Source organism: Protomyctophum parallelum (assembly GCF_964188405.1).
Source record: "Protomyctophum parallelum genome assembly, chromosome: 21".
Lineage (NCBI taxonomy): Eukaryota > Metazoa > Chordata > Actinopteri > Myctophiformes > Myctophidae > Protomyctophum > Protomyctophum parallelum.
This window is the reverse complement of record NC_139713.1, coordinates 42005436-42022640: the sequence shown is the minus strand read 5'-3', so window position 1 is coordinate 42022640 and position 17205 is coordinate 42005436.

Sequence of the window (17205 nt, the reverse complement as noted above, 5' to 3'; positions counted from 1 at the left end):
ATGACTTAAAGACTTAAAGTTGTCCATTTACACAAATACAGTTGTTGCTGTTATTGTGTCTGTTGTTAAAAACAATGTAATGGTGGATATAGGATATAATTATTATACGGATGATGACTTATCCTGATCATGAATTAATAATGCCTTACACTATGGACCCATGGCGTACACATTACACAAGGGGATTTCACTGTAAATATAGATAAGCGATTAAATGAGAACAATAAAGCGCAATCTGTTATGAAACTTTGAGGATTTGACAATATACTAATTTGCTGTTAGGCCTTAACCAGTCCTGTACAGAAACCCCACCACTATCTTCTAAAGTCTAATTGAAACTAATTGAACTTACATTGCAACTTAATCAAATAAAAATATAAAGTTACAGGGTGTGCAGTAGTATTCTTGTAAAAGACAAGATGTGAAGGCTTGTGTACTATTTATGAAGACTGTTTGCAATACTATAGGGGGTGGGTGGCAGTTTGTGTTTTGGAAACAATAGTTTTGGAAAACTGTTTTTCTTGTTGTTTCTTCACCAGAGCTTGTTCTATGTTACTGAAATAATGTAAATAAATCCTCTTAATGGCTCTGCTGCAGTAACACTCCATTAATATCCACTTATTCAATATTTTTTAGACTGTACATATATTATCCAGATAGTCAGATACTCTATATTGGATATAGATAGATTCATATATTAAATATGAAGCTTACAAAGCAATCTCACAGTTAATTTATAGAATGTTACATAGAGCATGACCTGGGGGAGGAGTCAGAGAGGGGTGGAGGACATGCAGCCGTTTGTTAGGTTGTGATTGGTGGCTGATGATTCTATTGTTCTCCTCTTTGGCCAATCAACACCAAGCAGTTAGTGGTTCCACCTCAGACTCTCTAGTATAAGAAGAGTTTGTAGTTGTCAGTTCTCCACAACTCCTCCAGGATATCAACACTTTCTGATCAGATCAGACTCCAGACTTCAGCTGAAGATGAACTCTACCAATGCCACCATGAACAGTTCTGCTCAACAGGGAGGACCCAATGATCACCAAGACCTCTGTAAGTTACTTACTGTGTTTATATGGATATACAGCATGCCATAAGGATGTGTTATTATCTAGTCATTTGTTTGTTTTGATTTATTTTAGCATTGAGTTTATGTATTTTCTAAAATATAAAACTATTGTATAATCGAATTATAAATGGATGCTAAATTGATAATTGGGTATATTAATTTCACACTATTTTAAGTCCAGGGATGTCTCTAAACAACATTTCCTTTGTTTCCAATTCAGTGTTGCATCATCAGTCTGGCTTCCCTGTTCTACCAGAGGTGAATGAACAAAGAAGCTTGGCTAAGCAAAAATGCCACTGCTGTGATCAGTGTGGTAAACGCTTCCCTACAATAACTAGACTTAAAACACACCGGAGAATTCACACTGGAGAGAAACCCTATGGATGTGATCAGTGTGGACAACACTTCTCTGAGAAGTCCACCCTGAACAAACACCAGAGAATTCACACTGGAGAGAAACCCTATGGATGTGATCAGTGTGGACAACACTTCTCTGAGAAGTCCACCCTGAACAAACACCAGAGAATTCACACTGGAGAGAAACCCTATGGATGTGATCAGTGTGGACAACACTTCTCTCGAATGGCAAACCTTAAAAGCCACCAGAGAATCCACACTGGAGAGAAACCCTATGGATGTGAACATTGTGGGAAACAATTCTCTCATTTGACCCAATTTAAAACACACCAGATAATTCACACTGGAGAGAAACCCTATGGATGTGATCAGTGTGGACAACACTTCTCTACAATTGGAACTCTTAAAACACACCAGAGAATTCACACTGGAGAGAAACCCTATGGATGTGATGATTGTGGCCAACATTTCTCTCAAATGGCACAGCTTAAAAGCCACCAGAGAATTCATACTGGAGAGAACCCCTATGGATGTGAACATTGTGGGAAACACTTCTCTGACAAGTCAAATCTGAAGAGACACCAGATAATTCATACTGGAGAGAAATCATATGGATGTGATCAATGTGGACAACACTTCTCTCAAATGTCAAGCCTTAAAACCCACCAGAGAATTCACACTGGAGAGAAACCCTATGGATGTGATCAATGTGGACAACACTTCTCTCAAATGTCAAGCCTTAAAACCCACCAGAGAATTCACACTGGAGAGAAACCCTATGGATGTGATCAGTGTGGGAAACAGTTCTCTCGAATGTCCAACCTTAAAAGCCACCAGAAAATTCACACTGGAGAGAAACCATATGGATGTGTTCAGTGTGGACAACACTTCTCTCTAATGGCAACCCTGAAAATACACCAGAGGATTCACACTGGAGAGAAACCCTATGGATGTGATCAGTGTGGACAACACTTCTCTCAAAATGCACACCTTAAAACACACCAGAGAATTCACACTGGAGAGAAACCATATGGATGTGATCAGTGTGGACAACAATTCTCTGACAAGTCCATCCTGAAAAGACACCAGAGATTCCACACTGGAGAGAAACCATATGGATGTGATCAGTGTGGACAAAACTTCTCTGTAATATCCAACCTTAAAACACACCAAAGGATTCACACTGGAGAGAAACCCTATGGATGTGATCACTGTGGACAACATTTCTCTAGAATAGACAGCCTTAGAACCCACCAGAGAGTTCACACTGGAGAGAAACCCAAATAATTGTGATGTGTGTGGAAAAGCTTTTTAGTAATTCAAATAATTTAGACTTTCACAAAGTTGTACACATTGGATTTAAACTGTTGACTCTTGTTAATTTGAGACACTGAAAACACATATGAATTCACATCCTCCGTATGTTTTAACAATTGTTTAAGGCTAAACTGTTTAAACGCATTACATGTATGCTGATACAAGATTAATTGGATGGTGATTAAACAAATGTTTGCATGTATAGATGAATTGCAAGTAAACTTAACATACAATTTGTATGTATTTACCTGTACTTTTGTTGAACTGTACCCATTCTACAAACTGAATAAAATGTTGAATCAATCGTTTGTTTGTGCTTCATAAAAATATAGAATACAATTATTGTTTGTTACTCAACACTAAAACAAACTGCCTATATGTTTAGTTATGGAATAAGGATGCTTTTTTATTCTAGTCATGTTTATTTGTTTTGTTTTATTATTCGTCTAAAAAGAAGACATCAGGTTTTTTGCTATATTAATTCCAGTAATAGTGACCTCTTGTCTAAAACACATTTCCTTTGTTTCAAATGCAGTGTTGCATCATCAGTCTGGTTTTCCTGTTCTACCAGAGGTGAATGAACAAAGAAGCTTGGCTAAGCAAAAACACCACTGCTGTGATCAGTGTGGTAAACGCTTCTCTACAATGTCCACACTTACCAGACACCAGACAATTCATACTGGGGAGAAACCCTATGGTTGTGATCTGTGTAGACAACACTTCTCTCTAATGGCACACCTTAAAACACACCAGATAATTCATACTGGAGAGAAACCCTATGGATGTGATCAGTGTGGACAACACTTCTCTCAAAATTCCCAACTTAAAACACACCAGATAATTCACACTGGAGAGAAACCCTATAGATGTGATCAGTGTGGACAACAATTCTCTAACAAGTCCACCCTGAAGAGCCACCAGAGGATTCACACTGGAGAAAAACCATATGGATGTGATCAGTGTGAACAACACTTCTCTCACATGGCAAACCTTAAAACACACCAAAGAATTCACACTGGAGAGAAACCATATGGATGTGTTCAGTGTGGACAACACTTCTCCCGCATGGGCACCTTTAAAAAACACCAAAGAATTCATACTGGAGAGAAACCCTATGGATGTGATCAGTGTGGGCAACACTTCTCTAGAATGGACACCCTGAAAATCCACCAGAGAATTCATACTGGAGAGAAACCCTATGGATGTGTTCAGTGTGGACAACAATTCTCTGAGAAGTCCACCCTGAAAATCCACCAGATAATTCATACTGGAGAGAAACCCTATGGATGTGATCAGTGTGGACAACACTTCTCTGTAATATCCAACCTTAAAAAACACCAGAGAATTCATACTGGAGAGAAACCCTATGGATGTGATCAGTGTGGAAAACATTTCTCTAGAATAGACAGCCTTAAAACCCACCAGAGGGTTCACACTGGAGAGAAACCCAAATAACTGACTTTCACAAGGTTGTACACATTGGATTTAAACTCTTGTGTTCGAATTTTACTAATTTGAGCCACTGAAAATGTCCAGACACACATATGAATTCACATCCTCCGTATGTTTTAACAATTGTTTAAGGCTAAACCGTTTAAACGCATTACATGTATGCTGATACAAGATTAATTGGATGGTGATTAAACAAATGTTTCCATGTATAGATGAATTGCAAGTAAACTTAACATACAATTTGAACGGACTGTTATTTGTAGTACTACTCCTCATTCACTGAGTCAATAGTTTACAGATAAATGACTAGGAAAGAACAGTATAGGTGTAGCCAGTTAGACCAAATGTAGGCTACTGTCTTCTGACATGTTACAGATTCCCCAGATTAGTTGTAGTTTATATTTAGATGATTTTTGTCCATGTCATTAAATGTTCGGATGAATTGATAATGGATGACCCTGATGTAAACATTTTTTTGTTCTTTTTGTACTGACCTGTACTTTTGTTGAACTGTACCCATTCTACAAACTGAATAAAATGTTGAATCAATCGTTTGGTTGTGCTTCATAAAAATATAGAATACAATTATTGTTTGTTACTCAAAACTAAAACAAACTCCCTATATGTTTAGTTATATGATGGATACTCAAATTAGTAGATGTTAAAATCCTCCAACATGTTTGAAAGTGAAACATCCCTTTAAACATGCAGTCTTTGTTCAATACCAGGAGTCTGCCCATCGCACAATCTCTTTGGTAAACATAAATAAATGTACATGTGGGTTACAAATTCCATCCTAAAAGGAGAGAACCCTGAAAAGATTTATCAGCTTGTGTTTTAGTTCAATGTCTTCCAGTTTCCCTTACCTCCGATATGAGTTCTATGCCTGAGACATGGGAAGACCATGTTACGACCATGGAACAAACAATATGATTACTAGAGCTATTTTAACAACACATATCCCTTACACCTTTAATATTTCACAAAGGGTAGGTCTAATATTGAGTTCCGTGTGATAGACCTATTTCTGTAGCTCTGCTGAAACTCATCAGAGTCAAAGAGGTGTAAAATGGTCTCAGTTCATCCATAATGTGATCATTAACAGGTGATCTGTCCAATGACAGACAACCAGTGACCATTAACACGTTTAATCTCTGCATTTGAATGCATTGTCTACAGTGAATGAATCACCAGCCATCATCATTTAGCCTGTTTAGTTTACATTTTAACATGTGGGAAGAATGTGAGTTTTCTTCATTATTTAGCATTTGAAAAAACATTGAATAAAAGTGCAGTCATCACAACCCTATTGAAACTAATTCAGTGCCCCTCATTCCCTCAGAGCAATACAACCTGAACAATGACTTAAAGACTTAAAGTTGTCCAGGTTTACACAAATACAGTTGTTGCTGTTATTGTGTCTCTGTTGTTAATGACAATGTAATTGTGAATAGAGGATATGATTTATACTGACTTATCCTGATCATTAATTAGTAATACTGGTTCTGCACACAGGCCTACACATTACACAATGGGATATGAGACTAAGAGGATTTGACAATATACTAATTTGTTGTTAGGCCATGACCAGTTTTGTACAGAAACTGTACAAATTGAACTTACATCAACCTTAATAATAATAAAGGTGCAGGGGATGTGGTAGTATACTGTTAAAGAGAAGATATGAAGGCTTGTGTACTATTTATGAAGACTGTCTAACTAGTTAAAGACGGTTCCGTTTCCTTTGATTGAGTTTGACTTTGACTCTCTTCTCCGCTGTAATGTTTTATTATTTTTTATTTATATTGTTTCAGTTATTTGTTTCCTGATTTACCAATAACATAATAACAACATCATATTCAACATTTTCTCACAACAGTAAACTGGACACATTGTTGTGGTTTCATTGTAATTCTATTTTTGTTGCTGTTGTTAAATTATTAAATGTTAGAGCCCATGGGCCTTCTTCTCTTTACAGGACACAGGACAGGACCATTTGTGATCACTGTACTCTTAGTAGTTATACTGTATATTCTTTAAGGACACATGCAATATAACTGACTGTTACTATATGACTATATACTATACACACTGCTGCTGCAGTGCTGCTAAGAGATGCTATCCGTTATGTATACACTTACATGTGTGATATTATCTGCTGCTAAGTGTTGTCTCTCACCTGCACAACAGACTGTGATTCTATATTATGCTGCCATTAATTTCTGCTGCAAATGTTTCTCTACTTGGAGATGAGGCATTTCTGTCTCCTTTTATTTACATTATTATTGTTTTATATTTGACATTGCACTTTGACATTGCAAGATGTATCTCACACGTTTTTGTATATAGGTCTAATGTATTTTATAGTGATATGTGGTAAGCACATGTGAGTTAAATTAAAACCTGTGAACGTCATAAATTCTTAAATTTTAGAGCCCATGGGCCTTCTTCTCTTCATAGTACTGGTCAATTATATTATGAACAAATTTTACATTATAATGTAATAATTATGTTACTGAAATGGGTATGGAGACGTGGGAAGATCTCTGTTACTGAACAAACAATAGGGCAATGATTACTAGAGCTATTTTAACAAAACATATCCCAAGTTACAAGTTACAGCACCTTTAACATTTCACAAAGGATAATAATAATACGTTCTGTGTGATGGACCTATTTCTGTAGTTCTGTTGAAACTCAGAGTCAAAGAGGTGTAAAATGGTCTCAGTTCATCCATAATGTCATCATTAACAGGTGATCTGTCCAATGACAGACAACCAGTGACCATTAACACGTTTAATCTCTGCATTTGAATGCATTGTCTACAGTGAATTAAGCATCAGCCATCATCATTAAGCCTGTTTACATTTTAACCGGTGGGAAGAAATATGGGTTTTGTTCATTATTTAGCATTTGAAAAAAACATTGAATAAAAGTGCAGTCATCACAACCCTATTGAAACTAATTCAGTGCCCCTCATTCCCTCAGAGCAACACAACCTGAACAATGACTTAAAGACTTAAAGTTGTCCATTTACACAAATACAGTTGTTGCTGTTATTGTGTCTGTTGTTAAAAACAATGTAATGGTGGATATAGGATATAATTATTATACGGATGATGACTTATCCTGATCATGAATTAATAATGCCTTACACTATGGACCCATGGCGTACACATTACACAAGGGGATTTCACTGTAAATATAGATAAGCGATTAAATGAGAACAATAAAGCGCAATCTGTTATGAAACTTTGAGGATTTGACAATATACTAATTTGCTGTTAGGCCTTAACCAGTCCTGTACAGAAACCCCACCACTATCTTCTAAAGTCTAATTGAAACTAATTGAACTTACATTGCAACTTAATCAAATAAAAATATAAAGTTACAGGGTGTGCAGTAGTATTCTTGTAAAAGACAAGATGTGAAGGCTTGTGTACTATTTATGAAGACTGTTTGCAATACTATAGGGGGTGGGTGGCAGTTTGTGTTTTGGAAACAATAGTTTTGGAAAACTGTTTTTCTTGTTGTTTCTTCACCAGAGCTTGTTCTATGTTACTGAAATAATGTAAATAAATCCTCTTAATGGCTCTGCTGCAGTAACACTCCATTAATATCCACTTATTCAATATTTTTTAGACTGTACATATATTATCCAGATAGTCAGATACTCTATATTGGATATAGATAGATTCATATATTAAATATGAAGCTTACAAAGCAATCTCACAGTTAATTTATAGAATGTTACATAGAGCATGACCTGGGGGAGGAGTCAGAGAGGGGTGGAGGACATGCAGCCGTTTGTTAGGTTGTGATTGGTGGCTGATGATTCTATTGTTCTCCTCTTTGGCCAATCAACACCAAGCAGTTAGTGGTTCCACCTCAGACTCTCTAGTATAAGAAGAGTTTGTAGTTGTCAGTTCTCCACAACTCCTCCAGGATATCAACACTTTCTGATCAGATCAGACTCCAGACTTCAGCTGAAGATGAACTCTACCAATGCCACCATGAACAGTTCTGCTCAACAGGGAGGACCCACAGGGAGGACCCACACCCAATGTGGACAGTGTGGACAACACTTCTCTGAGAAGTCCACCCTGAACAAACACCAGAGAATTCACACTGGAGAGAAACCCTATGGATGTGATCAGTGTGGACAACACTTCTCTGAGAAGTCCACCCTGAACAAACACCAGAGAATTCACACTGGAGAGAAACCCTATGGATGTGATCAGTGTGGACAACACTTCTCTCGAATGGCAAACCTTAAAAGCCACCAGAGAATCCACACTGGAGAGAAACCCTATGGATGTGAACATTGTGGGAAACAATTCTCTCATTTGACCCAATTTAAAACACACCAGATAATTCACACTGGAGAGAAACCCTATGGATGTGATCAGTGTGGACAACACTTCTCTACAATTGGAACTCTTAAAACACACCAGAGAATTCACACTGGAGAGAAACCCTATGGATGTGATGATTGTGGCCAACATTTCTCTCAAATGGCACAGCTTAAAAGCCACCAGAGAATTCATACTGGAGAGAACCCCTATGGATGTGAACATTGTGGGAAACACTTCTCTGACAAGTCAAATCTGAAGAGACACCAGATAATTCATACTGGAGAGAAATCATATGGATGTGATCAATGTGGACAACACTTCTCTCAAATGTCAAGCCTTAAAACCCACCAGAGAATTCACACTGGAGAGAAACCCTATGGATGTGATCAATGTGGACAACACTTCTCTCAAATGTCAAGCCTTAAAACCCACCAGAGAATTCACACTGGAGAGAAACCCTATGGATGTGATCAGTGTGGGAAACAGTTCTCTCGAATGTCCAACCTTAAAAGCCACCAGAAAATTCACACTGGAGAGAAACCATATGGATGTGTTCAGTGTGGACAACACTTCTCTCTAATGGCAACCCTGAAAATACACCAGAGGATTCACACTGGAGAGAAACCCTATGGATGTGATCAGTGTGGACAACACTTCTCTCAAAATGCACACCTTAAAACACACCAGAGAATTCACACTGGAGAGAAACCATATGGATGTGATCAGTGTGGACAACAATTCTCTGACAAGTCCATCCTGAAAAGACACCAGAGATTCCACACTGGAGAGAAACCATATGGATGTGATCAGTGTGGACAAAACTTCTCTGTAATATCCAACCTTAAAACACACCAAAGGATTCACACTGGAGAGAAACCCTATGGATGTGATCACTGTGGACAACATTTCTCTAGAATAGACAGCCTTAGAACCCACCAGAGAGTTCACACTGGAGAGAAACCCAAATAATTGTGATGTGTGTGGAAAAGCTTTTTAGTAATTCAAATAATTTAGACTTTCACAAAGTTGTACACATTGGATTTAAACTGTTGACTCTTGTTAATTTGAGACACTGAAAACACATATGAATTCACATCCTCCGTATGTTTTAACAATTGTTTAAGGCTAAACTGTTTAAACGCATTACATGTATGCTGATACAAGATTAATTGGATGGTGATTAAACAAATGTTTGCATGTATAGATGAATTGCAAGTAAACTTAACATACAATTTGTATGTATTTACCTGTACTTTTGTTGAACTGTACCCATTCTACAAACTGAATAAAATGTTGAATCAATCGTTTGTTTGTGCTTCATAAAAATATAGAATACAATTATTGTTTGTTACTCAACACTAAAACAAACTGCCTATATGTTTAGTTATATGATGGATATTCAAAATGCGTTATGAAAGGTTGTTTTTTCTTCCTGTTTTGTTTCTCTTAGTATATAATTAAAATGTACAAGCTTGATCTATAGTCTATATTGACACGTGTTAAACAAATCAACTTAAAAAATGGGGTCCTCACAAAAGTCTGAGTAGATGTTAAAATCCCCCAACATTAGTTTGAAAGTGAAACATCCCTTTAAACATGCAGTCTTTGTTCAGTTTGGTAAACAGAAATAAATGTACATGTGGGTTACAAATTCCATCCTAAAAGGAGAGAACCCTGCAAAGATGTATCAGCTTGTGTTTTAGTTCAATGTCTTCCAGTTTCCCTTACAATTTCCCTTATATTCTGTATGTATCCTATATGAGTTATATGCCTGGAGACATGGGAGGACCTCTGTTAGGGAACACACAATATGATTATGATCTATATGATTACTAGAGCTATTTTAACAACACATATCCCTTACAACACCTTTAATATTTCACAAAGGGTAATATTGAGTTCTGTGTTATAGACCTATTTATGTTCTGCTGAAACTCATCAGAGTCAAAGAGGTGTAAAATGGACTCAGTTCATCCATAATGTGATCATTAACAGGTGATCTGTCCAATGACAGACAACCAGTGACCATTAACACGTTTAATCTCTGCATTTGAATGCATTGTCTATAGTGAATGAAGCATCAGCCATCATCATTTAGCCTGTTTAGTTTAGATTTTAACATGTGGGAAGAATGTGAGTTTTGCTCATTATTTAGCATTTGAATAAACATTGAATAAAAGTGCAGTCATCACAACCCTATTGAAACTAATTAAACACACCTGAGTGCCCCTCATTCCCTCAGAGCAACACAACCTGAACAATGACTTAAAGACTTAAAGTTGTCCAGGTTTACACAAATACAGTTGTTGCTGTTATTGTGTCTCTGTTGTTAATAACAATGTAATCGTGAATAGAGGATATGATTATTATTATAAAGATAATGATCATTTATACTGACTTATCCTGATCATTAATTAATAATACTGGTTCTGCACACAGGCCTACACATTACACAATGGGATATGAGACTAAGAGGATTTGACAATATACTAATTTGTTTTTAGGCCTTGACCAGTTTTGTACAGAAACTGTACAAATTGAACTTACATCACATTGGTGAGTAGGTCAAACGTCCATGATATTTCCACTAAAGAGGAGAGGCTGGTCTGATTTCGATTTGAGATTTAAACCGGTAAGTCGCATAGCCTTCCTGGAAGCAGGAAGGCTATGGAACAGAGCTAGGTCAGCCCTATAATGAAGCACACCTTTAATGATGATGAGAATGTAGTAGTAGGAAAAACAAAGAACTTTGCTTATACTTGGTTCTGATGTTACTGAAATAACGTGGAGAAATCCTCAAGATGAATGGCTCTGCTGCAGTAACAATTCATTCATATCCACGTATTCAGTGAGATTGTACATATTTATCCAGATACTCAGTGCATGTACATAATATCGTATAGTTTGATAGCATCAGTCTCCAGTAGGAGGCCATTATGGTGAGTCACATCTTGATGATGTCATCAAGCTTTATTTGAAATCCAGCTTTTAGCAGTGCTTCAGTTGTGCCAGTTTGTAACAAAAAATATTAATAATACACAAAACTAAAACTAATAGAACATCAACAACAACAACAACAGGGGACTGGCTCTTTCTAGGCTAATGGGGGCCCAATAGCAGCCCCTCCCTGCCCCCCCCCCCCTTTCCCCTCAACAACACACACTGTCTTCTATACTAAAGTGGAAACAAATTCAACTTACATCGCACAAAACCTCTTAACTCCATTGCACTCTCAAACTGTCTAAACCAGCTTACTCCACCACCTATCCTTCTCATGCAAGTCATTTACAATATCTATCTAAAGTCACAACACCAACTTTGATGAGGCAGTATTGCATCTGATGAAATAGAAGGTTATCTTCATTTCCTGAAAAAAAATCCACCAGCTTACAACTACACACATTACATACTATTACACATTATTATTATTATATACACATTACATTACAACTACACACATAGCAGATAAGAACAACAGACCAACAGAGCCCAACATGATTAGAAATGCATCTACCCTGAGAAAAACACATAAGCTACAGTAACATGATCATGTAGATCTGGGTTTAAGTTAGAATGAGAGTTAGGCCTATATGGAATATGAATGAGTAGGAATATTTGAAATAGTCTGTGTTTTTTCTGCATATTCAATCCATCCTCTTGACACCTGGTACAGCAGAGCAATATCTCTTGGATGCTGGACAAACAACCAACAACAGGGACTGACCCCACACACACACACCCTATATGAAACTAATGCCACACACCTGAGTGCGTATAATTCAGTGCTCCTCATTCCCTCAGAGCAACACAACCTGAACAATGACTTAAAGATGTCCAGGTTTACACAAATACAGTTGTTGCTGTTATTGTGTCCCTGTTGTTAATAACAATGTAACCATGCATGACTTATCCTGAGAATGAATTAATAATAAACGTTTCTGCATACAGGTGTCGTATATTTCATACTATACAGGAGAGAAATGTGAACGGCAAACAGACGAGATGTTGTTCCAAGATGTTGTTTATTCAGAGTCCACAGCGCAGCAGCATAGCATAGCATTAAGCTCACACAGGAGCCAGAGCCAGCTGGCCACAAGTCGTGACCACTGGCCAGCCTCGACTGACTCACCCCCTTTACACTCAGAGTACAGGTATTAAGTACAGATTCTCAAACTAAGGTGAGAATGTAGGCGTGTTCACTGTTCCTCTGAAGACCCATTGATCAACCATGTGCCCACACCAATTCTATTGTTACACAAATTGCAGCAGGAACATAGAGTAAACCGTAAACAAACCATCTCGACACCCTTCTTTTGAGCTGTCACCTAGCTGTCATCTGACAACTGACTTTTTCTAGACTCCATCTAAGTGCGCCGAGGAATAGTGGTTATCTATTGTTTCCATGTTGATGTATTGATGTTTGATTTTCATGTACTGTATGTTTCTTCATTCATTTATTCTTGAGATTGAGATTGCAATAGTACAGTCTGATTGACAAATATTGTTTTAGCTCTTGGTTTGTGTTGCTTTCCAGATCATTGGGTCAGATGATGGTTTCTGCAGGGCTATTCATCTGTCCATTATTCTGTGAAAGTCACTCACAAACTAAGGGGGGGAGAGGGGGATATTTATAAGGGATATTATTCTTATCAAGTCGATATTGGAATCCACTTTCACACAAATATTAATGTCCATACAGGTACAGGGATCAGCCTCTCTTCTCTCCTTTGCACAGCTGGCAGGGGGGGGGGGGGGGAGGGGGGTCAGAGGTGCAAGGGGTGTTATGTGTCTGTGAGTGTATTTAAGTCCTGGCCAGGCCTGTCTGTGAGAGAAAGAATGTTGGGGAACATTTATATATTTGAATTCATTTTTAATCAGTCTGTTTAATTCTATTTACAGTTTTCTTTTAATGTTTTAAGTTTTATTAGGGTCATTATCTAGCAGATGTCAAATAACATAGCTTTTGATTTTGTTCATTTTTGTTTCAAGTTTTGTGTCAACCTGACTGTGTTTTACATTCTCAGTGCCCAGGGGGGAGGAGGGTACTTATCTTACAAAGGGATTCGGTTTCAGGTTTAATTGAGACATTTTTGGGAATTTGAACATTTGGGGATTGTGGGGAGGAAAACATGTTGAGCCAAATTATGATTCATATTTTAGACTAATAGCCTTGAGGACTATTAGTAGGGGGGATGTGTCGTGTAATTTGAATCATATACACAAACTTGGTTAGTTATAGTGCAAGCCTTTCTCCCTTCATCCCATTACAGTGCCTTAACTATTTGCATATCAATTGTCCTACAGGCAGGAAGCCTTGTGGGCCTTCTTGGGAGTGATCTTTTGATCTTTAGGCCTTCCTGTTTGTTTGATAAGGACAGGAGGCTACAGTTTGTCTAGGGACTGTCACAGTTGGGGGTCTTTGAGTAGCTGTTTACACACACTCTCACACATACACACACACACACACACACACACACACACACACACACACACACACACAGGGACAACAGGTTACAACCCACTGCATGAGAGAGATGTACGGTATAAAGGTGGGAGTTGGAGAGAGGTGGGGGGCTTGGGAGTTGGAAAAACGGAGGAGGCGAGGCAGGACAGGGCTTGACCTGGCCTGGAGGGATACCATGAGAGGATGACTTGAATGCTTGTAACTTGATGTAACTATGGGACATGCCTTGATTGAATAAAAGAAGGACTTTGCCTGGGAAAACGGAGCTCATTTCTCGTTCTTGATAGAGTGGGGAAATAAGGTTATAATCTACAAACTCCTGGAAGAATATATACCACACAGGCCTACACATTACAAAATTAGAACAATGGAACACAATGAGACTTTGACAATATAGTAAGAAGATAATTACTACTGGGGAGAAACCATATGGACTTGTACTTTTGTTGAAATGTAGGCTACCCATTCTACAAACTGTGAATACAAATGTCAATCAATCAGAGTTAGTCTGTGCGTCATACCACAATATAGAAAACAAACAACAAAACAAAAAACCTAGCCTATATATTACCTCTCTACATTGTTTATATGTTAGCTTTCTTGCATAATTAATTAGTGCATAATTAATGCACTAATGTGTTTTGTAAACACAGTATAACTGCAAAGATGTATCAGCTTGTGTTTTAGTTCAATGTCTTCCAGTTTCCCTTACAATTTCCCTTATATTCTGTATGTATCCTATATGAGTTATATGCCTGGAGACATGGGAGGACCTCTGTTAGGGAACACACAATATGATTATGATCTATATGATTACTAGAGCTATTTTAACAACACATATCCCTTACAACACCTTTAATATTTCACAAAGGGTAATATTGAGTTCTGTGTTATAGACCTATTTATGTTCTGCTGAAACTCATCAGAGTCAAAGAGGTGTAAAATGGACTCAGTTCATCCATAATGTGATCATTAACAGGTGATCTGTCCAATGACAGACAACCAGTGACCATTAACACGTTTAATCTCTGCATTTGAATGCATTGTCTATAGTGAATGAAGCATCAGCCATCATCATTTAGCCTGTTTAGTTTAGATTTTAACATGTGGGAAGAATGTGAGTTTTGCTCATTATTTAGCATTTGAATAAACATTGAATAAAAGTGCAGTCATCACAACCCTATTGAAACTAATTAAACACACCTGAGTGCCCCTCATTCCCTCAGAGCAACACAACCTGAACAATGACTTAAAGACTTAAAGTTGTCCAGGTTTACACAAATACAGTTGTTGCTGTTATTGTGTCTCTGTTGTTAATAACAATGTAATCGTGAATAGAGGATATGATTATTATTATAAAGATAATGATCATTTATACTGACTTATCCTGATCATTAATTCATAATACTGGTTCTGCACACAGGCCTACACATTACACAATGGGATATGAGACTAAGAGGATTTGACAATATATTAATTTGTTTTTAGGCCTTGACCAGTTTTGTACAGAAACTGTACAAATTGAACTTACATCACATTGGTGAGTAGGTCAAACGTCCATGATATTTCCACTAAAGAGGAGAGGCTGGTCTGATTTCGATTTGAGATTTAAACCGGTAAGTCGCATAGCCTTCCTGGAAGCAGGAAGGCTATGGAACAGAGCTAGGTCAGCCCTATAATGAAGCACACCTTTAATGATGATGAGAATGTAGTAGTAGGAAAAACAAAGAACTTTGCTTATACTTGGTTCTGATGTTACTGAAATAACGTGGAGAAATCCTCAAGATGAATGGCTCTGCTGCAGTAACAATTCATTCATATCCACGTATTCAGTGAGATTGTACATATTTATCCAGATACTCAGTGCATGTACATGGACTTTTGAGGGAATAATAATAAAATATACTAACTCAATGCCTACTATACTACTATACTACTAAACTATGCCACATTTTATCCTCTTTAACAATAGAAAGCACAGGTTCATGTGACCAACTCTTGTCCTCAGATACACCAACCTTACAGCAAGCTAGGGGATCCCCTGAATGAATGCATCCCAGCCCTTTTAAAACCTGTTGCTATGCTGCAATAGCAACAGGTCTACCTGGAAATAGTTTTGATTAATTAAATATGAAGCTTACAAAGCAATATCACAGTAATACCAGTTTAATTCTAGAATGTTGCATAGACTCAGTGAGGGGTGGAGCACATGCGGCAGTTTGTTACGTTGTAATTGGTGGCTGATGATTCTATTGTTCTCCTCGTTGGCCAATCAGTTAGTGGTTCCACCTCAGGCTCTCTAGTATAAGAACAGTGTGTAGTTGTCAGTTCTCCACAACTCCTCCAGGATATCAATCATTTCTGATCACATCTGACTGTGGACTCCAGACTTCAGCTGAAGATGAACTCTCTCGACCACAGCACAAACAATTCTGCTCAACAGGGAGGACCCAATGATCAACACATCTGTAAGTTACCTATTGTGTTTATATGGAATAAGGATGCTTTTTTATTCTAGTCATGTTTATTTGTTTTGTTTTATTATTCGTCTAAAAAGAAGACATCAGGTTTTTTGCTATATTAATTCCAGTAATAGTGACCTCTTGTCTAAAACACATTTCCTTTGTTTCAAATGCAGTGTTGCATCATCAGTCTGGTTTTCCTGTTCTACCAGAGGTGAATGAACAAAGAAGCTTGGCTAAGCAAAAACACCACTGCTGTGATCAGTGTGGTAAACGCTTCTCTACAATGTCCACACTTACCAGACACCAGACAATTCATACTGGGGAGAAACCCTATGGTTGTGATCTGTGTGGACAACACTTCTCTCTAATGGCACACCTTAAAACACACCAGATAATTCATACTGGAGAGAAACCCTATGGATGTGATCAGTGTGGACAACACTTCTCTCAAAATTCCCAACTTAAAACACACCAGATAATTCACACTGGAGAGAAACCCTATAGATGTGATCAGTGTGGACAACAATTCTCTAACAAGTCCACCCTGAAGAGCCACCAGAGGATTCACACTGGAGAAAAACCATATGGATGTGATCAGTGTGAACAACACTTCTCTCACATGGCAAACCTTAAAACACACCAAAGAATTCACACTGGAGAGAAACCATATGGATGTGTTCAGTGTGGACAACACTTCTCCCGCATGGGCACCTTTAAAAAACA